The sequence below is a fragment of the Plectropomus leopardus genome, chromosome 10 (genome assembly GCF_026936395.1).
Source record: "Plectropomus leopardus strain MGB_pleo_1.0 chromosome 10, ASM2693639v1, whole genome shotgun sequence".
Taxonomy (NCBI): Eukaryota; Metazoa; Chordata; class Actinopteri; order Perciformes; family Serranidae; genus Plectropomus; species Plectropomus leopardus.
Genome location: NC_142185.1, coordinates 35,845,051 through 35,857,537, shown reverse-complemented (window position 1 = coordinate 35,857,537; position 12,487 = coordinate 35,845,051). Strand labels below are relative to the sequence as shown.

The 12,487-nt window shown below is 40.4% G+C and overlaps 1 long non-coding RNA gene across 1 annotated transcript in view; it reads right to left on the bottom strand.

The window, feature by feature from the left end:
• The window catches only part of LOC148188602 (uncharacterized), a 29,761-nt gene extending 20,138 nt beyond the window's left edge, over positions 1 to 9,623 (bottom strand). The window contains exons 1-2 of the long non-coding RNA XR_015777590.1: positions 9,238 to 9,623; positions 672 to 867 (exon numbers count right to left, since the gene is read on the bottom strand). This is a non-coding gene — a long non-coding RNA (uncharacterized LOC148188602). The remainder of the gene's footprint in view (positions 1 to 671; positions 868 to 9,237) is intronic.
• Between the last annotated feature and the right edge of the window lie 2,864 nt (positions 9,624 to 12,487).

Sequence of the window (12,487 nt, the reverse complement as noted above, 5' to 3'; positions counted from 1 at the left end):
AGACTTTAGGATATGTCTGGGATTTTGGGATGTTTCTAGGATTTTAGGATGTTTCTTGAAATTAAGGACGTTTCTAGGATTTTTGGATGTTTCTCGGATTTTCAGACATGTCTAGGAATTCAGGACGTTTTTTGATTATAGAACCTTTTTAGGATTTGAGGACATTTCTAGGAATTTAGGACAATTCTCAAATTTCAAGACGTTTCTTGGATTTTAAGAGGTTCCTAGGATTTTAAAACATTTCTCAGATCTTACGATGTTTCTAGAAAATGTAGGACATTAGGAGCTTACCTAGGACCTGTCGGGGGTGCAGGGAATCCTCCACTGGCACTTTTTTTTGGGATCAGCACGCTCTATTTTGATACTGTTTTATGGCACCTTACAGATACTAAAAGTATACAAATAATTCCCAGTGTGAATCGCTTTATTTTTATTATGAGGGGCCACCCAGCACCCTCTTGGGGACCAGATTTTTCCTGCAGGCCTTCAGTTGAGTATCACTCCCCTGAAGTAAAACCCGAGGATCAGGACAGACTTTTTGTTTTCAGGGAAACAGAGCAAATTGCCTCATTTGCTCCCCTGTCTGTCCGTATCTTCCCCTCAGCTCTCATTCCACTTCCCTCTTGATGTTTCTACACCATCACCTGCTTCGCCCTCTCCAAAGATCTTACCTCTCTCGAACTTTTCTCGCCGAGCTCACTTTCTTTTGTCTGTGTGCTTTGACAGAGTGAGTGATGTTGATCATTACGAGGCTCTGATGGCTCAGTATCAGACGAAATCCTCCCCAGCGCTCTGTCAATGTCACCAGGAAGCCATTCTGAGGCTAATGGTCCAACTCCAGCGCCGGATCTTTTGTAGAAGTTCAGACTAAAAATAACCAAAAGACTACGTTATACTGGCCGTTATCAACACAATATTTATCAAGATTACAGGAAGAGAGAGTGCTGGAGAAACTAACTGTAGTTTACCAGAGTACTGAGTGAAAAGTAGTTAAACTTCATCCTAACAACTCACAAAACAATTTAGCTAAAAGAAATTAAACTGTGTTCAATCTATATCACAGGAAATGATTAAAATCTGAGGCTGGGATTTCATATTATTGCATGAAACGAAACAAAAAGGTACTTTTAAAAGTGACACTTTTGTTAGGGGTTGTGTTGTAACCTAAGATTTACTGCACAGACTTGAGTGTTTTCAGTCTGCTCATCTGACTCTCAGCAGGAAAACTAATAAGCGAAACATCCCAAAATTTAACCCTTAGAAACCTGGATCAACATCAGCTTCCTTGTGTTGCTTTCAGACACCTCTCACAAGCATTTAAACATTTGAAACGTGAGCAAATTGGTTTGATTTTTTTCAAACACAGGAAAGAAAGACAACTTGGCATAAGATATCTCGCAAAATGCAAAAAAAGATTTTAAAAAATGAAATTAAAATTTGCTTTCAAATGATAGTGAGAGTCATTACAAATTCCTCAAAAAACTAGGGAAAATGTAAAAAAATATATATTTATCATAATATGTTTAAAATTAGGTCAGTAAAAAATATATATATCATTATTTTTATACATCTGATTTCATTTTAGCAATTTCTTTTCAGGTATTTTTTTCTGTTTTTGTTCTTTTGCTGTTCTTTTTCTTTTTTTATTATTTTCCAATCTATTGCTGATTTTTTTTTTTTTTTTTAAGAAATCAAGCCAATTTGCTGGGGTTTCAAAGTGTCTTATCCATCCTGAATATCTTTTCTTTCACATCTGTGCCAACATATTCCATAAATCATGAGTGTGGATGATTGGAGAGCTTATTCCTCCTCTTCTGGCCAAAGTGAAATGTTTTTACACGAGGAGACGCTGTAATCTGTGGAGGATCTGGCAGTAAATCTTGCAGAGGTCCCACCAGCCCACAACAATAAGTTAGAGAGCCTATAGCAGAGCGAGAACGCCCGGGGCTCAGCTCCGGCTCGGATCGCTCCGTCCTGACCCGCGATTCACGGAGGACCTGCTGCTACAGTGATGGCTGTATTACCTGCAAGACTCCACCTGTGACATCTGAGTCTTAGAAGATAATGACAGTGACTGAAATAAAGTCGCCGGTAATAAAAAAAAAAAAAAGTACCTCTTCCTATAGGTTATAACTTCTTTAATGTTTGATGAAGCCTTCACTGAACACTTATAGATCTATAACAAACCAACACCTTGGGGGTCGTTTACACGGCAACAGTTCTTCCATGAAATGTTCAACTTTTGTTGTGGTTTGGCCTTTCGTTTATATGACAACGGCGTTTTGGGGGCCTGAAAATGCAAACTTTTTAAACTATGTTCCCGAATTTAATCTTTTGAAAATGCCGCCCCCTCTGTCGCTGTAAAACTGGCAACATGGGATTCTGTGAGTACGGTAACATCATGGTCATGCACATGCGTGTGGTGTTCTTCTATGGCGTGTCATTACAAAGTTACACCACCAACTACTGGCCTGGCATGCAAACTACAGCGTTTTAGGTTGTTTCTGTGGATCCGTGGACGTAAGGATCATTTTCGCAATGTTATACCGATGTGGACTTTTAGTTGGGCCGTTCTCATCTAAAAACGTGGCCTTAAAAACATCCTCTGGGCTGCCGTAACCAAACATTCTCATCCCAAGTCTTCAGATGTTGCCATTTTGTCATGGACTTCTGCATCTACATATTACGCCACTGGCCTTCTGCGTCTGCTGCTGACGTCCCGAAATGCCGCAACCAAAGCCAGGACGTCAAAAAAAAAAAAGTGCACAGATAAGCTCCAAAGGGACAGATGAGAAGGTTTAGGAAGAGACATCATGGTTGGGCTCTACATTCAAGGGGTAAGCAAACGGCGGGGTTGAAAGTCTGGGTTTTGTTGGACTCATCCCCCGCCTCACCTGCACATCCATAAAGATCTTCGTGTCTTTCAGTCCGTTCTCGTTCCAAAGTCGTCAAATACCGCCACTTTTGCTGTGCTTTTGGCGTAAGATACTAAAACCAAAAGTCACCTTTAGTGTCCACATGATATGCAGCTGGATGGCGTCAGCTGAAAACACAGCCGGACAGGACCGGTTACATTGTTACTGTACGTCAACGGATGGCTGGATAGCACCAGATGCATCCACCAGATATGCACACGGGCGGCATCACTTGAAAATACAGCTCGACGTAAGTGGTAGTGTGCGTATGAAACACAGAAGGACAGCATCGAAACATTGCCAGTAACGACATAATATAAGGAGCAAAAGTGTGCTTCTAGGGTGGGCGGGTCAAACAAACAACAGATTTTCATGCAGGAGTCTGGTGTTCGCTTCCCGTCTGAATGTGATGGGGTTTTTTTCTACACCATTTGGCTCTTATGCCTAATCCTAAACATCCGTGCCAGCATGTGCATTTGCTGACAGTCTGCGTTGGTATCTATGTGTGCACCTTGCCTAAACATAACCATGTGCAGCATCATCCCACCATGTGCTTGTGTTCACAGTAACACCATCCCAGAACATCAGTTGCAGTTGCAGACGAATATGTAGAGTGTAATACGTGAACATGAAGCGCAGAGTGCCAATATGTGACGATTTGGGATGAAAGCGTGTAAACTCGCTCTATTACGTCTTTACCAGCAGTGTTTCAACCTGACGCCGTCCAGCGACGTATCATGAGACCACGAAAGGTGGTTTTTGGCATCTGTGTCTTAACAAATGACAAACAAATGACTGCTGGTTCTTCTGGTGGCCTCAAGGTTTCTAGTTGTTGCATGTCATTGTGTCATCTCTCTCTGCCTTCATTTCCTGTCATCTCACTGCTGTCATCTTGATAATAAACCTTAAAAGGCCCTATTTTAAAAATAAATAAATATGATTGTTGTGCAGAGTAACTGTGCGTCTTATGATTTTGTGCAGTTGAATAAAAACATGTACATTTATGTCACTTTGAACTACTCAGTAAGTCCCAGAGCCTCACTAATTCATTCATTTTGAACTACCACAATCAAAGACAGAAACCTTTTTCCATCACAGGCACTTATTTTTTAGTGAACTTCGTTGCTGAAATTCACCTCTGCACCCTGGGGAGGGATTCTGAACCCCCTCTGTACCTGCGGACGAGAAAACAATCTAACACAGAGTCTGGCAGTGGGAACATTTAACGGGAGATTGCAGACGATTTCACCGTTGAGGGAACTTGCGGGGGCTGTGAGTGGATGGCGGTTAGCAGTTGCCTAGGCCACAGCTCCGAGTCCCCGGGCCCCACAACACTGCCATCTGAATCCAATCCACGCTCTGAAGGATTGGGAGGCAAATTGACAGTGTCAGATTTCATATCGCAGCAAGCTGCAGAGGGGCCAGGAGCAGGGCTATGGTCTAATAAAGAGAGGACAGTGTGTGGAAAGGTGGAGTGAGTGTGTGTGTGTGTGTGTGTGTGTGTGTGTGTGCGTGCGGCTGCATGTAGCTGCAGTGACACCTGCATGAAATGAAGAAAAAGAGCAGCATAAGACCACTGCTGCACTCACGGCGCCTCTGCGCAGAGCGGGCGGCGTGCTGCTGGAGAGCGGTGGCAGTGACTAAGCCTGGCGTGTCAGTCTGGGATTGTTCGAGCCTGCAGCTATCACAGCTCAGACCGGAGTGATGAGAGCAACATAAGTGCCATATGTCAACCAGCAAAACCAGCCAACATGACTAACCTCCGTCCAGGATTAATGTGACAGCAGAGCCTCCCTGCACCACAGGGTGGGTTTGTGTGCATGTGAGCAGCAATCAGAGCAAAGAAATGAGAGAATCAGGAGAAAGACACAGTGTTGTGTGCTCACTGGATGACGGTATTTTGTTATTTGCAGAGCAGGCTGCACTGGGTCCAGTTTGATGGAGGTCATCTGCCCTCTAGTGGCTGCACGCACACACACACACACACACACACACACACACACACACACACACACAGAGAGAGAGAGAGAGAGAGAGAGAGAGAGAGAGAGAGAGAGAGAGAGAGAGAGAGAGAGAGGGAGAGAGAGAAAAATCAGTGCTTCATGTAACTAAGTACATTTACTCAAGTACTGTACTGAAGTATGAATTCAAGGCACTCGTACTAGAATTTTTTTTATGCTTCTTAACACTTTTACTGCATTACATTTCAGGGGGTATATTGTGCTTTTCACTTCACTACATTAATCTGACAAGTACAAGTGCAACAGTTAGTTAATTAATCAATGATCAGGTGATTCATGGAAAATGAATTGCCAACTATTTTAACATTTACATCTTTTTTAAGTTGATGTGAATTTTTTTTTTTTTTGTTTTTCTGTCTTCCTTTTTAAATCATTGAGTTTTTTTTTCTGTATTTCCTGTTTTAAAGTTTTGGGTGTTTTTTTTTCCTTTTTTTCAAAAAACTTTGTTGGATCTTTTCTTTTTCTTTGAAATAATTTTGAGTTTCTGAGTGTTTGTCCTACTTTATTTTAATAGTTTTGAAGGTTTTGAAGGTTTTTTTCTATTTTTTTATTTTTGAAGTTTTAGATTTGTTTCCCCCTGTTTTTATCATTTTGACTTTTTGGATTATCCTCTTCTTTTTTAAACAAATATTTTAAATATTTATTTTAATAATATAAAAACTAAATAAATATTTATTTTAAAATAATAATATTTTAATAATTTTAATCTTGAATTTTTGGGTGTTTTTTATTTGAACTTCTTGGAATATTCTTTATAATTTAGTATTTTTGAGTTTTTTGGTGTGCGGCTTTTTTTTTAATTTTTTTTTTTTTTAAGATTTTTTTGTATTTAGTACTTTTTCTTTTAAAAGTTTATGTTCCTGATAATACTTACTTTCTTTTACTTAAGTATCATTTTGAACACAGGACACAAAACATATTCAGGAAAGGAAAAAAAAAAAAAGATATCTTTTTGTCATGATTTATATTGATTTTACAATTGTTGAATTTCTGTGAAAGCCGCTCTTGTGAGGAGCTCAAGGGGAGATTAAATTAAATACAAAAGAGATGAAAGGATGGTAGAGGATGGCAGAGCATGCACACACACACACACACACAAACACACACACAGACAAACAGAAAGAGGAGTCTAGACTGAGAGTGTGTGTTTTGTCTCAGAGAGCAGATTATCGGGTAAATCAGGATGAAAGGTTATATATTTAGAGTTTGACATTTCTGACACGTAAACGCAGTTTTGTTTGTGTTCTCTGCTGCTTCAGACTGACTGACTGAACTCTGTATTGCTGGTGTGTGTGTGTGTGTGTGTGTGTGTGTGTGTGTGTGTGTGTGTGTGTGTGTGTGTGTGTGTGTGTGTGGCCAGCAACGCTTTACATTTTAAGCTTTTTGGGGTTTTGCCAGAAATCTTTATGGGTTTCAGTTAATGCACATATGCGCCCATAGACTCCCCACACACACACACACACAGACACTCACACACACACACACACACACACACACACACTGTACAAAAGGGCCTCAGTGAGGCTGGAGGGCTGTTTAGAAAATTACATTAAATGTAAGTTTAATGCAAATCACTTCTCCATCTGTCTTAATAACCTTTGGCTGCAGATTTTCCACTTCTGGCAAATGATGGTGTGCCAGCTGTTTGCTGGCTGTGAATGAGATAACACGGCTCAGAACTGTAATAAAGTCACCGACAACTGCACCGTTTGATTTCCAGACACAGCTCCAGGGACGGCAATGTCAGCCCGCCACTTTACACTGAAATATATGTCTCAGCACGGCTATTAACCCTTCGAAACCTGGATGGACATCAGTTGTCTCCTGCTGTGTTCAGGACACCTTTCACATGCTTTAAAACCTTTGAAACCTCAGAAAATAAGTTTGGCTCCTTTTAAAATATTGGTGTAAAAAAAGGTAATTAGCAAAAGGTCTTCTGAAAACTGCAGGAAATTTTTAAAAAAGTGACAGGAAAATAATCTGAAAATTATATGTTTTTTTGGTTGTTTTTTAAAAAAGTTGACAGATAAAAGGATAAGAGATACATTTTGTTTGGTTGGGATTTATTTTGCAAATTTTCTGGTCATTTTTTGTTTTGTTTTTCCTCTTTCTTGTAAACTTTTTTTGTTGTTTGGTGATTTTTGCCAGGTTTCAGGCCATTTCTTGTTTTATTTATTTATTTTGCAAATTTTCAGGTCATTTTTCTTCCTTTTTATTTGTTTGCTCGGGTTTCAAAGAGGGTTAAAAAATGGATCGAAATAGCTCACAGAGAGGAGAGGTCTGTAGAGTCAGTAATATAGGAGTGGATGAGTAAAAATTACCTATAAAAACAAGGACAGAGAGACAAAAGACACAAAGCAAAGTGAAATGTCAGCAGCAGACTGACAGCTGCTGGGGGACACCAGGTGTGTCTCACGCTGCTGATTACACCGATCAACGTCTGCAGCCCATTTTTGCTCACCCAACATTACATGATGTTTTTAAATATCACTAAAGACTGAATACTTTGCCGACCTCAAACATCTCTAAATATTTAAAGAATTCACTATAAGACAATGTCATGTTATTATTATTTTTAAAAAGCTGGATTATTCAGGAGGACTGGAGGATTAGGGTGATGGAGATGTTTTAAGGGTGGTCTGATGGGGGTTGAGGGGACGAAAATGGGTTTGTTTGCTGATGGATGACCTAGACCCAAAGGTCAGTCGAGGTCGTGTATAATGGGATGAAAAGGGTTAATGTGGACTCGCAGCTTACACACCTTTATAGGTCTGAGTAGGTGATTGGATGCTGAGCTGTAGGTGGTTTAAAGCTGCAGGTGGTGACATTCAGGAGTGACTTTGCTTAAAAATTTGAAAGGGAACAGCCCGCGGGTCCCTCACAGAGAGATCACCCCCACGACTGATACCTCGAGCAGACGGGCGGGGAACAATATAAAACGAACAATATAAAAACCTGCATCTGTAGCACTGAGATTCACAGTCAATACTGTGATACCTGATCAGCTTCTGCAAACATGAACAATGACACTTTACGTATATGTTTCAGTTTTATTTGGCAGATGACTGAAATACGAAGTAAGTGGGACACCGGCGGAGAGTGAGCGCAGAGCGGACACCTGCAGAGAATGACAGCGCAGTGGACATTCGAAAACACTTGCTGAGACAAAGGCAGGGACAACAGCGGAAGATGAGAGCGCAGCAGACACCAGCGGAGACACCAGCGGAGACACCAGCGGAGACACCAGCGGAGACTCCAGCGGAGACACCAGCGGAGAATGAGAGCGCAGCGGTCACCGCCGGAGACTCCAGCGGAGACACCAGCGGAGAATGAGAGCGCAGTGGACATTCGAAAACACTTGTCCGCAGTCCGCAGCGCTGTCAGGTGTCACGGTGCAGGCTGGTCAGCAGGTCAATGATGAGAAACAACAGGGGCGCTGAGTTTATGACTATTTCTCTCTTTATTTGTTCATTTGTTATTCTCAAGCCAGAACATGAAGGAAGGGCGCGAATGGACGCAGGTAATTATTGTCTTTTTTGGGGGGGAGGGGGGTTTGAGCGCGACCAGCGGCGCCCCTCCAGTATGTGGCGCTGTAGGCGTCCTCCTATATCTCCTATAAGAGCCCCAGACCAGAACAGGCTCTGATATTAAGCCATTTTCCACCATGGAAAATGAAAAAATAAATAATGAAAATAAAGAACAGTGTAAATTTGACTTGTTATTTTGTTTTCGTTTCCTTTTTTATTTGATTTTTCCTTTCAGGTAAATAATGAGAAAACACGTCTTTTTCCAATATTTGGTTTTACGGAAAAACAAATAAACGAAATTCTTGCTTATTTTTTGTTTTCCAGGCAGAATTGAATAATTGAATGAAGGGATGATATATGGACCCAACAATCGCAGCCTGTACACTGACAGACACACAATCAGCAGACGGTTAAATCTGTAATAAATATGTAAACTTCTGCACAGCTGTTTCTATCAGGCTAAACAAAAACACGTTAGCATGTGCTTTTAGCACTATGGGTGTAAACAGAGAGCTAACTAGGCAGCAGAACAGCGATGATGACAACATTATAATGTGAGAGATTACAAAAATATCAGTAATAAACCCAAACTGACAAGACTGTTTGGTAACTTCAGCAGATGTTTTTAGCCACTGTGCTAACCGGCGTTAGCATCGGAAGCGTGCTAACGTTAGCGCCACAGCAGCAGCACCGTAACAGCACACAGCCTGCAGCGTTTCAGCGCCTTCACTAAAAACACGATTTACCTGAGAAACAGAAATGAGGCTGACTCACCTGTCTGCAGTCCTGTCCGCTCCCGTTAGCTGTTAGGTGTCACCGTGTTTTTATCTCGGCTGGTTGAATTTATTCCTTTTAGCTCGTTTTTGGTCTTCGCTCTGAGACTCTGTCCTCGCGGTGTCTGCTGCTGTCAGCAGAGGAATGAGCCGTTTTTCGTTGTTGGTGGTTGTTTTTCGGTCATTGTATCGTAATTCTCCTCCGGACGCCGCGAGCTGACGGTGAATTTGGCCGAGCGTGCGCGAGGGAAGGAGGCTGCGCAGCGTGTGCACGAGCAGTGACTGACACTGAGTAGAGCCCTCCCCCTGGCTCTGATTGGCTGAGCTCTGCCAGGTGCGGTGGATTTCCACAAATCCCAATAACAGTACCAGGAGGGTTAGATTAGATTTAGTTCATCATGACCACTAAAGACCAGCAAGGTATTTTTGAACTTTGACCTCAACTTTTTAACAGTTTTTCTTCACTATTAACATTACATTATGTATGCCTTCAAGTGTGGCTGTCGAAACTCCTGCTGCCTGGAAACTGAAAATGAGCTGGGCCTAAAAGTGCCTACAGATGTATACTAATTCTGTAAAATAATTTTTAAAAATGTCACTATGATTTTTCTTGTTTTCCCCAAACCATTTTTTTTCAATAAAAATAATTTTCAAAATCTACTAATTTCTTGCAATTCGTGGACCATTTCTTACCAAGTTGCCAATTTCCTTTTTCCCCATGTTTATATATTCATTTATCTATTTATTTATTTATTTTTTGAAGAAATTGCACCTATTTGTTTGGAGTTCAAAGGTTTAAATACTTGTAAAAGATGCTGAATGCAACACAAGAAAAATGATGTGCTGCTCTAGGATTTAGGAATGAAATAAAATATAAAAAGTATGTTTTCTTTAGTATATAGTCACATTTTAGTATGAATCATTACATTTTTAGCCCCTTAGTATGACCCATTTATGTCTACATGGGGAAAATCTAAAATATGTGGAAACTCACAAGTTGTGACATGTTTGGTGCCGTTTTTGGTGGCTATTTAAGTTAATATATTGCAATGTTTGTTTGTAGAGTTCTTCGTAATTTCATAATATGTCTGAAAAAAGTGTTGGCACTCTCAACGGCCTCATTTTTTTCCTCTGACATTCTTCTTTTCTATTTCTGCATTACATGCCTCGCTCACCAGCTAAGTGGCATCTAGACGCCATCATTAGCGTCCATGTTGCTGTTGCTCTCACGACTTAACCACCTGACCACAAAGCATGACATGCACACGGCCTCCCGTGTCATAACTACAAGCTCACGAGTTCAATTTGAACTCAGCAAATGAACTAAACAATCTGTAACCTGGAGAAGTTTCAGCTGGCTGCAATCTGCAGAAGAATACACGATAACGGTTTAAGACGAGTAAAAGATTTATTTCACATTTCTTTCTTTTTAAATATCACCAGCTTTTGTTTGAGGAATCAAAGACATCAAAGAACAGGAAGTTGAAGAGGTTCGAGTGCACAGACGGACACGAGGGACGGAGAAACAAGTCTCAGGTCTCCAGAAAACAATGAAGAAGGATCAGATCGTGAATGCATCGTGTCTGCTGACGGCGCTCCGCCCGGTCGCCAGGATAAATGTTGGCACGTTTCTGCAAACCACAGATCAGTTATGTTTCTACGTCATCGGTGGATACGGTGAAACTTTTCAACATTGCTGTGGTGAATGTGTAGTTAGTAGTTTAGGTACAAAAAAACTGGGTTAAAAAATAACCATTTCTGAAGGCAGAATCACAGCGGGAAATACAGCAGAAACTCGCCAAAAAATAACCACTTTTGTTGTTTGTGGCCCAACGTACCAACGTGATCCCTATTCATCATATTTTGCCGCCTAGGCAGAAGCCCCAGGTGTGACCAAAACGATGCCGGTGGCAGCCTTTTGTGGAAGTTAAGTTTGCGGAAAGCCAACCTGAATGTAAATTCATCTAACGGTGCACCTGCAGTCATTACAGCGACGCCAGGGACTCTGCCCAAATATTTGACACTTTGGTAATTAGACCCGGCTAGCCATTTAACATCCTCTAAACCTCCCGAAACTCCCGAACCTCCCAAATTCATATGACGTCACTTCAGAAATATTGACGTAATATGGTGTAATGTACAAATATAAGAATCCACGATTTGCGGAAATTGTCAACGTTTTCCTCCGATGACCGGCCGTGGTGCTCATTGTGTGGTTTGTAAGGACGGAGAGAGCGTGCTGGCTTCGTTTGCTGAAATGTTTCAGAGAAAATATCTAAAACGTGACCGACATCGTTTGTCCAATCGTGACTTCTACACTGTAAAATCTGACAAGTTCATCTTACTTGAAATAATCCTGGAAACCCATTGCCTTAAAAAAATATATATATAACCATTAGTCATTATTTATGTTTACTTTATATGTAATTCTTAAGTTTCTAAATTTAGCTGTATTTAATTAATTTTGTGAAGTTGCTGCAACTTAAAAATGACAACGTTCTTTCTGAGCGTGATTGAGCGAGATTTGCAAGGTCTGTTTCGTTAACATGAAAAAAGAAAAAATATTACTGACTTATTTGCAACCAGCAGAAATAGGTGACATAGTAAACTTAGTTTACTGAGGTTGCTAAAACTTAAAAAGATTATTTTCTTATTTTCAGCAGACGAAAGGTGTTTTTTGGGTTTTCTTTTAACCTTGACATTTTTTGACTGCTGTCTTCCTCAGAGGAGTCACATGATATTAACAGGAAATGTCACAACAAAATCACGTGATTCTTCTGAGGAAGACAGCAGTTGAAACATGTCAAGGTAAATATATATATATATATATATTATATATATATATATATATATATATATATATATATTATATATGTTAAAAATAACACCTTAATAGTCTGTTGATAAGAAAAAAATTAGACTAATACGTTTCAGTGGAGAGATTTTAAAGTTCATACAACTTCACAATATCAAACTTAATTATATATCTTAAAAAATATGTAAATCAAGACTAATATTATATTTATTTACATTTTTCAAGGCACTTAGTTGCCTGGATTTTTATTTTCTTTTTTTAAAAGTTAAGATTTTACAGTCCAGCGTCAGCCTGGGGGATCTTAAAAACCAGTGCATGTGCTGGGATGATGGGGTGAGCTAATCAGCTAAAAAGACGAGAGGACATCACACAGCGGGCGGGGGGGCAGATAGTAAAGCACTGCAATCACAATACAAAACACACACAGACTCGGCTT